The sequence below is a fragment of the Nycticebus coucang genome, chromosome 2 (genome assembly GCF_027406575.1).
Source record: "Nycticebus coucang isolate mNycCou1 chromosome 2, mNycCou1.pri, whole genome shotgun sequence".
NCBI classification, from domain to species: Eukaryota; Metazoa; Chordata; class Mammalia; order Primates; family Lorisidae; genus Nycticebus; species Nycticebus coucang.
The window spans coordinates 143,911,622-143,920,145 of record NC_069781.1 but is presented as its reverse complement, the minus strand read 5'-3'; the positions used below and the strand labels follow the sequence as shown (position 1 = coordinate 143,920,145).

At 52.3% G+C, this 8,524-nt stretch overlaps 1 protein-coding gene across 6 annotated transcripts in view; it reads left to right on the top strand.

The window, feature by feature from the left end:
* Positions 1-2,524: 2,524 nt before the first annotated feature.
* Positions 2,525-8,524, top strand: part of OCA2 (OCA2 melanosomal transmembrane protein) — a 535,577-nt gene continuing 529,577 nt past the window's right edge. For 4 of the 6 annotated variants that reach the window (XM_053582039.1, XM_053582042.1, XM_053582040.1 and 1 more), the window contains exon 1: positions 2,525-2,623. The gene's annotated coding sequence lies outside the window, so the exon portion shown is untranslated. Of the gene's footprint in view, positions 2,624-4,016; positions 4,128-8,524 lie in introns of those variants that run through there. The other 2 variants (XM_053582041.1, XM_053582037.1) reach the window with 2 other exon arrangements.

The window sequence follows — 8,524 nt, the reverse complement described above, 5'->3', positions numbered from 1 at the left end:
AACGGTTACGTGTCTAACTTTATTCTCATCCAATTTAGGAATTCTAAAGTTACAACTCATTTTGGCAGATCAAAATTGGTACAGTGGAATCTGTTAAATAGGTCTGTTTTTCCTATACTTTCCTATCTGTGCTAGGAGTAGAGCCTTCAGTCACGCTTGGACATTCCACCAATGTTTTGAATTGTAGATTAATTATGTGGTGTTCAAGCATCATGTTTGTTTTTCTGCTGACGAGAGTGACAGTGGAAGCAACACTCTGCTTGGATTTAGAAGAACCCCCAGAGTTCCCAACAAAAGCCTCTGCTTTTCTCCTGTCCTCCAGGACTGTCCAGCTATGCCTTCTGTGTATCCCTCCATCAGAATCTCATGGCACGTCTGTTCACAGCCCACATGGCCTTGGCTTGGCTCTGTGGTTTATCCGCATTGTAAGCTGTTTATCCGTCTTTCTAAGCCCAAGTGCAAGCTCCACAAGCTGAGCTGGATTTCCTAGAGTGTGGCCAGCCTTGGCCCTGCACAGCTGGTGTGGAGGAGTGTGGTGGACCAAGAGTGGGCCAGCACCTCAGAAGGCACTTGGCTCGGCTGTGCCCAAGTTTCAGGTCTGCTTCAGGAAGCCGCCTGGACACTTGACAAACAGCTGACCTTCCACAGGCATATGCCACTGCCCAAAGGGCAGCTAGAGCGAGGACTGTGGTGGCAGCACCTGGCCAGGCAGGCTCACCAGTGTATTTTCATTTTCCTCAGCAAGGAATGTGCCTATCATCCTGGTGCCACTGGCTGCCTCAGTCTTTAAAGGTCTCACCCTCCAGTTTAACTAGCAACTTGGGAATACCATGGAGAGCAGACTTCACTTGCTAAAATGAAAAGGAACACCCACTTCCATTTTGGGAAGAGAAGGGAGAAGTCTGAGGTATGACCTTCCTTTTTGAAATGTGGAATCACCTGGGGTTTCCCGAGTGGAGTCAGTAGTGGGACAGCTCTCAGCCCCCATGCCATGCACCATCTCACTGTCACATGTGGACTGCAGTGGCACCTGGGAGGAGGGCGCTCCTGGCTCAGATTAAACCCTCAACTCAGCCGCAGCCGGGCGCCATGAATGTGAGATTTTCTGGGAGTTCAAATCTGCCGTGTGGCCCAGGTCTTGTGATTCTTCCTAGCTCTCTTTCTCGGCAGGGCTCATATGCATTAACTAAGCCTGATTAATCACAGCAAGGGTCTCTGCTAGAACCTGTCTCTTGTCTCTGGGATCCTACCAGTTAGGAGGAAACCCCGGTGGGCACCAAGAACGGGGCAGTGGAAGGATGTGACTCCCAGGAGTAGGAATTGGGGTGGGGTTGGGGTCGCCATGTGTGGCGCTCGAGAGTGTGTCCTGGACCGTGCACGGTGCTTGAGAGCATGTCCGCGCCTCTCACCAGGTGTCTGCCAAGACCGCATTGCATGTGATCTCCGTGCCCGGCCTCTCCTACAGAGGCCTCTGCCACACTGGGCTGGAGTACAAGGTCTGCGCCTTCCCAACAGCTAGACCCGGTGAGGGAGCGCTTCTCCAGTGAGGCTCTGGGAGACACTTTTGCTAAGGGGACCTTTTGGGTTCTGCTGTTCCTATGTGGACAGAGCTGAGAACCGGTAACTTCCTGCCAGTCCCCAGGAAGTGCCTGTGTGTCTATGTGTTTGGTGTGTATTTCTGTGTCTGTATGGTTCATGTGTACTTCTGTGTGTGATTCGTGTGTGTTTCTCTCTGTGTGGTTGATGTGTATTTCTCTGTGTGTTTGGTGTGTATTTCTGGGTGTGGTTCGTGTGTATTTATGTGTCTGTATTACTGCGTGTGTACAGTTTACAGGTCTGCATACACAGGGTGTAGTCTGTGTGTCTGAGTAAGCAGTTTGTCAGTCTCTCTCTCTGTGTCCATGCTGTATGAGAAAGAGCTTTACACATACGACTGCAGCTAGAGCCGGGGACTGAAGGGCAAACCAGGCTATGAGAGAGTGAGAGGAGGAGTGCTGGCCCAAACCATCAACTCTAGCTCTTAAAAAGGCAGCTCTGTGGTGACTCATGCCGGTGACCCCAGTACTCACCGAGGCTGAGGCAGGCAGATGCCTGAGCTCAGGAGTTCCAGACCAGTCTGAGCTACAGCCAGATCCCGTCTCTAAAATAGAAAGAACTAGCCAGGTGTTGTGGTGGGCACCTGTACTCCCAGCTACTCGGGAGGCTGAGGCAAGAGGATCGCTTGAGTCTGGGAGTGTGAGGTTGCTGTGAGCTGTGACGTCAATGCACTCTAGCCTGGGCACAGAGTAAGACTGTCAAAAAAAAAAATTAAAATGGGGGACAGAACATTCACTCAGTTGCCATTTTCCCAGTTCTTGTTCTTAGGGAAAAACCTGCCCTTGGCCACCTTCTCCAGAGCCATGCAGAGGGTCTGGGGAGGTTGTCCCGCAGTTCAGGCCGCCCGAGGGCGCAGGTTAGGACGGGAAGGCTGTGGGCATGACCAGCCCCGGAGTGGGCGTGGCCGGGCAGCGGGGGCGAGGCGGTGCCCGCAGAAGGTCCCCGCCAGTGCTGCCTCAGCGCAGCTTTGGGAGCCCGGGGTGCCGACCCGCAGCCTAGACCTCGGAGAGAACTTGCGCGCCTCCAGGTACGAGGCGCTCTGGGGTGTGGAGAGGGTGGTGAGCGGCGCCCGAGAGCCGGCAGGACTCGGGCCTATGCTGGGGGAAGATGCGCGACGCCGGGGAGAACGCGTCCGGGGACAGTGCTGCCGCAGGAGGCGCCAGACATAAATGTTCCGCTTGAACTCCCAGCGGCGGTCAGGTGTTTCTTTGGAATGGAGTGCACTGGGGCGAAAACATTAAATCCCTCCAAGCCGCTGCTCCTTGCCTGATCATGCTCGGCGAGACAAATGGGCTGTAATGCAGCCAGCTCTTTTTCAGGGTGCGGAGGTTGAGCACTGGCCTCTCGGTGTGTGGACGTTCCGGGTTCACACACCCAGGCCGAGGCCGGGGGCTCGGGACGCGTGGCCTGTGCTCCCACCTCCAGGACACATTAGTGCGTGCCTGATTTTGAAGCTCCCGGGGTGACTAACCTGCGCTGCTGGGAAGCACTGACTCAGGCCAATATGACAGATCTACAATGGGTAAATTTAGGGCCGGTGATCTGAGGAAAGCAAACAGGAGGCTGTCAGCCCTTGCGGACCTCTGTGGTCTCCCTAAACCGCCTAGGAAGTGCCAGGGCCTGAGTTTCGGTTGCTGGGCGGCCTGAGCTGGGTTGGGGGGAGTAGGCGCCAGGAGTGTGCAGCCTAGGCCCCTGCGGCAGGGCCAGCTAGGCCTGCAGCGCCTGGGCACTCGCATGCCCAGCTCTCACACAGGAGCTAATCTGAAAACAGAGACGAAACTCTACGTAGGCTGTGAAGGATTGCACAAAAACTGCTTGTTCCTGAAAATCTAGTTTACAAAAATCTGACTGCATTTCACATTGGTGTGAAGTAAGGATGATTTAGGAGCATAAGTTCCTAAAGTTGTATTACAGTGATGAAAAGCAAATGCTAACAACAGTCCGGCACAAGTGGCATGCTCCTGCAGGGGCTGAGGTGGGACATTCACTTGTGCTCTGTGGAGACCAGCTTGGGCCACGTAGTGGTCATCTCTAAAAATAAAGAGATAAATGCTAATACTGTCCTTGTCTTGGGCGAAAGCAATGACCTGACCACCCCCAGGGTCAGCTGAAGTCTGGGAAGAGGGAGGTCCTGGCTGCCCTTTGAAACCCTGTGACTGCTGAGCGTTTCTATGCTGGAGTGGCAGGTGGCAGGGAAAGGATTATGCTGGAGGAAGTGAGGTCAGATGAGTGTTGTGGGAAGATCACTGTGGCAGGGTGCTAGGGAGCAACTGGGGGACTCAAGTCACCTGTACAGTAGCCTCAGCCTTGTGAGAGGCTTCCAGTGCAGGTGATGGATCTGTAGGGGGGTCGTGGGTGGAGGGACTTCCACCTGGCCTCCTGGAATAAGTTACGGGGACCCCTTGAAAGGCTAGGAGAGGCTTCTGCAGTCTCAGGGCTTTGGGGCATCTTTGAATCCAGGAAGATAAGAAAGTAGCTGGACACAGTGGCCTGGGCTGTGGGAGGAGAACTTGGAGATCACGTGTCCACAGGTGAGTATGAACGGTGTTGGTAGAGGAGAGAGAAAAGGGGGTCTTTTAACTTCTAGGGGTGGAAAGATGGGTGGGAAGTAAGAGATATCTGAAAGACGAGCAAAACCTAGGGCCCGGAGGCGGCGGGAGGACCGACAGGCGGGGATGATGCGGTTTGCTGGAAATACTAGCAGAGACTACGGGGAGCAATTGCTAGCCCTTTGGGCTCTGGCTGCATCACCTCGCTCCCAGTTTTTATTACTGGCGGGATTGGCCATTGTAGCTAACTGTCCTGCCTGGCGGGGCGCGCGGAGGCAGATCTCGTACCTTGGAGAAGCCATGTCACCTGCCACCCTCGGAAAGCCGTCTGGTCTGGGACCGCGGCCCCGGCGCCGGGCACCCGCGGAACCCGAGCCGCTTTGGAGGAGTGTTGGATGGGGCCGGGCTCCACTTGGCTGTCGGGCTCGCTCGGATCTTGTGAGTCCGACCCCCGGCCGCGGGGAGCTGCAGCGCCAGGGGCTTGGGTCTCTGCCCGGCCGCTGCTGCCCCTGGTTGGGCGGGGCGTTGGGGGGAAGGAGGCGCTTTAGGCGGGCTGGGGCCGGCGGGACAGGCCGCGGCCCTGGAAGCGCGTTTGTGCGCTGGTCCTGCGGCCGGGATGCCACTGCCCCTGGAGGTCTTTCGAGTGTTCCCCTGAGCAGAGCCCACCGTGCGACCCCCGAGGCGCAGGGTGGAGCCCGGCCCACTCCCGGCCCGCAGCTTTCATCCCGGGCTCGACGGAGGCTTACTCTTTAGTGAGCATAAAAGGGATTAAAAGCCGTGATACTAGGTTTGATGTTCTACGAACTTTTAACCAACTCACATGTTGCAAAACCCATGCGGTCAGACTCATGGCCCCAGGTCTAAAGTGGGGAAGCATCACCGCCCGCCCTGCGTCGTCCCGGGCCGGGAGCCGGCCTCCCCAGGCCTCCTTGACCCCAGGTCTTCGCCAGCCCCCTTCTGACTTCATGAACTAGAAAGAGTGCGCGAAACGCAGTGGACACGGCCTTGTCCCTGCGGACACAGACGCGCCCCCAGACAGTCCGCGCCGAGGGCAGCCTCGGGCCGAACCGGGCCGTATGGGGCGAGGAGCCTTCGACACCAGGGTGTTTTCTTGGAACTTTATTTTATTTTTTATCAAATCATAGCTGTGTACATTAATGCGATCATGGGGCACCATACACTGGTTTTATAGACTGTTTGACACATTTTCATCACACTGGTTAACATAGCCTTCCTGGCAGACAGCGCCCACCAGAGGGTTGGCTGCGCGGCTTTAACAACGAAGTTTGTGCAGCCCCAGAAAGCTTGCTGCTTCTCTTTTCACAATTGTATTACGTAAAATGTGTAATGAACTTGAAGATACTTTTTCTTAAATTTTACGAAGATACTGTTTCCCACACGGTGCACCAATATACTGTTGCAACTGTGAAATCACCGTTCGGGGTCTGCGCTCTGGGACCCGCGGGTCTAGTCGGCTTGGGAGTGGCCCCATCGGCTCGGAGGGCCCCATTGTCGGGCTCTGTGGGGAGCGGCCTTGCTGGGTGGCGGCCCTAGGGCAGGGTCCTCGGCCCTTCTGCGCCCTCCGGTTTCCCATCCCTCATGCCTCTGCTGGCTCGTATGCGCCAAGCCTGGGATCTGGTCCATAGGTGCCAATCCCCTCTTTTGTCCCCCACCGGACCGGAACACCCAGACAAGTCTCCACAGGTGTATCAGAGCCATCAGGACGAGCTGGGGTTGTCCAGGCCCTCAGCAGGACTTGGGGTGTCCAGGCCTGCCTTGAGCATTGGGGAGCCCGGCTCTCATACACCCTCCCTCTCACACCTCGGTGGTCCTTTGCCCGGGCAGAGCCTCTGGTGCTACTGGACCAAGTGGAGAAGGCCCGGACGTAAACCCGGGAGGTCCTCGTCCTCGGCAGGGACAAGTGGCAGCGACGCCCCAGCGCCCTACCCCTACGCCTGGCCTCTGGCCATCCTCCTGCCCCTCACTCCCAGTGCTGTCATCCAGCAGCCGCCCCAGGCACATCTATGGGAGGAGCTTTTGGACGGTGCCACCAGTACAGGGTGGGTGACCGCCGGCGCAGCGGGTGAAGGCAGGGCACCCAGCGGTGGGAGAGAGCCTGGGACAGAAGGAGCAGCAGGAGGGGCCGAGGGCTCGGGACCTGGCAGGACTGGGGAGGAGGTCGGAGCGCTGCTAAGAGACTGGTGGGGAAAACAGAGCCGGAGAAAGGGCAGGCAGTGGCCCAGAGGGTTGGATGTGAAGACTGGAAGATTCCACTGGGTCAAAACATCTATTCCCCCCTCCCTAAAAATAAGCCACAGCCATCTATTACTTTCCCCCTAAATTTTAGTGACCACGTGCTAATTTTGGTGTGAGTTTTGCTTGGGAGTAGGGACCTGAAGGAGGTGCAGAGACACGTGAGAGTCTGTGCACACTCTGCCTGCTTGCTGTAGCTGTTTGTACCAGACCCAGCTTAGCCCCAGTACAGTGCTAGGTTCTCTGTGGGGTCTGCAGAGGGTGGGAACATGGGACTTCCCTCCAGGGCACAGGCACAGGCACAGGGGAGCGAAGCCAGGCTGAGGCTGTGGGTTCCAGGTCAGTGAAACCATGAACTGGGACCCAACCCAGAAAGAACACGAGATTATTATCATCCATGCAAAAATATTCAGTAAGATCTTAGCAAGCAGAAGATAGCAACACATTAAAAAAGTGATATACCATGATCAAGTTTGTTTTGTCCCAGGGTTAGAAGTTTAGTTCAACATACCTAAATCCATAAATATAATTCACCTAATAAATAAAATAAAAAACAAAGACCATATTATTCTCTCAATTGGTACAGAAAAGGCTTTTGATAATATCCAGCATTCTTTTATGATAAGAACACTTAAGAAAGTAGGCTTAGATGGGACATTTCTTAAATTGATAGAGGCCACCTACAGCAAACCCACAGCGAAGATCATACTGAATGGAGTAAAACTGAAGCATTTCCACTCAGATGTAGAACTAGACAAGGATGCCCATTGTCACCACTGCTATTCAACATAGTGCAGGAAGTCCTAGCTATTGTAATCAGGCAAGAGAAAGAGATCAAGACTGTTCAGATGGGGTCTGAGGAGGTCAAACTCTCACTCTTTGAAGATAACTTGATCTTTTTTTTTTATTGTTAAATCACAGCTGTGTACATTTGTGCAATCAAGGGGTACAATGTGCTGGTTTCATATACAATCTGAAATATTCTCATCCAACTATTCAACGTAGCCTTCCTGGCATTTTCTTAGTTATTGTATGTGGACATTTGTTGATCTTATCTTTTCACTTGGAAAACCCCAGGGACTCAACTACAAAGCTCTTAGAAGTGATCAAGGAATATAACAGCGTCTCAGGATACAAAGTCAATACCCACAAATCAGTAGCCTCCATATGTGCCAACAACATTCAGGCCAAGAATAAAAGCAAATACTCTATTTCTTTTACGGTAATGCCAAAGAAGATGAAATACCTGGGAATATATCTAACAAAGGACATGCAAGATTTCTATAAAGAGAACTATGAAAGAAACTCTGAGAAAGGAAATAGCAGAAGACGTCAGCAAATGGAGGAATATACTATGCTCCTGCCTTGGGAAGAATTAACATTGTTAAAATGTCCATACGATCCAAAGCAATTTACAGGCTTAATGCAATCCCGATCAAAGCACCAATGTCATACTTTAAAGAACCTGGAAAAATAGTACTTCATTTCATATGGAACCAGAAAAAACCTGAATAGCCAATACAATTCTTATAAATAAAAACAAATCTGGAGGCATCATGTTATACTACAAATCTATAGTGATCAAAACAGCATAAAAATAGAAACATAGACATATGGAACAGAATAGAAAGCCAAGAGATGAAACCACTCTCTACTTGCCATCTAATCTTTGATAAACCAAACAAAAACATACAGTGGGGAGAAGAATCTCTATTCAACAAATGGTGCTGGGAGAACTGGTTAGCCACTTGTAGAAGGTGTGAAATTGGACTCACACCTCTCACCATTGACAAAAATTGATTCTCTCTGGATAAAAGATTTAAATTTAAGACAAAACAATAACAATTCTAGAAGAGAGTGCAGGGAAAATGCTTGAAAATATTGGCTTGGGGAAATACTTTATTGGGAAGACACTCCTGGCAGTTGCAGCAACACTAAAAATAAATAAATGGGACATGATGAAGCTAAAAGGCTTCTGCATAGCTAAGGGTACTACAACCAAAGCAAACAGACAGCCTTTGGTATGGGAAAAGATTTTTGCATGTTGTGATTCTGACAAAGGTCTGATAAATAGAATCTATAAAGAACTCAAATTAATAAGAAAAGAGCAAACAACCCCATTTCTA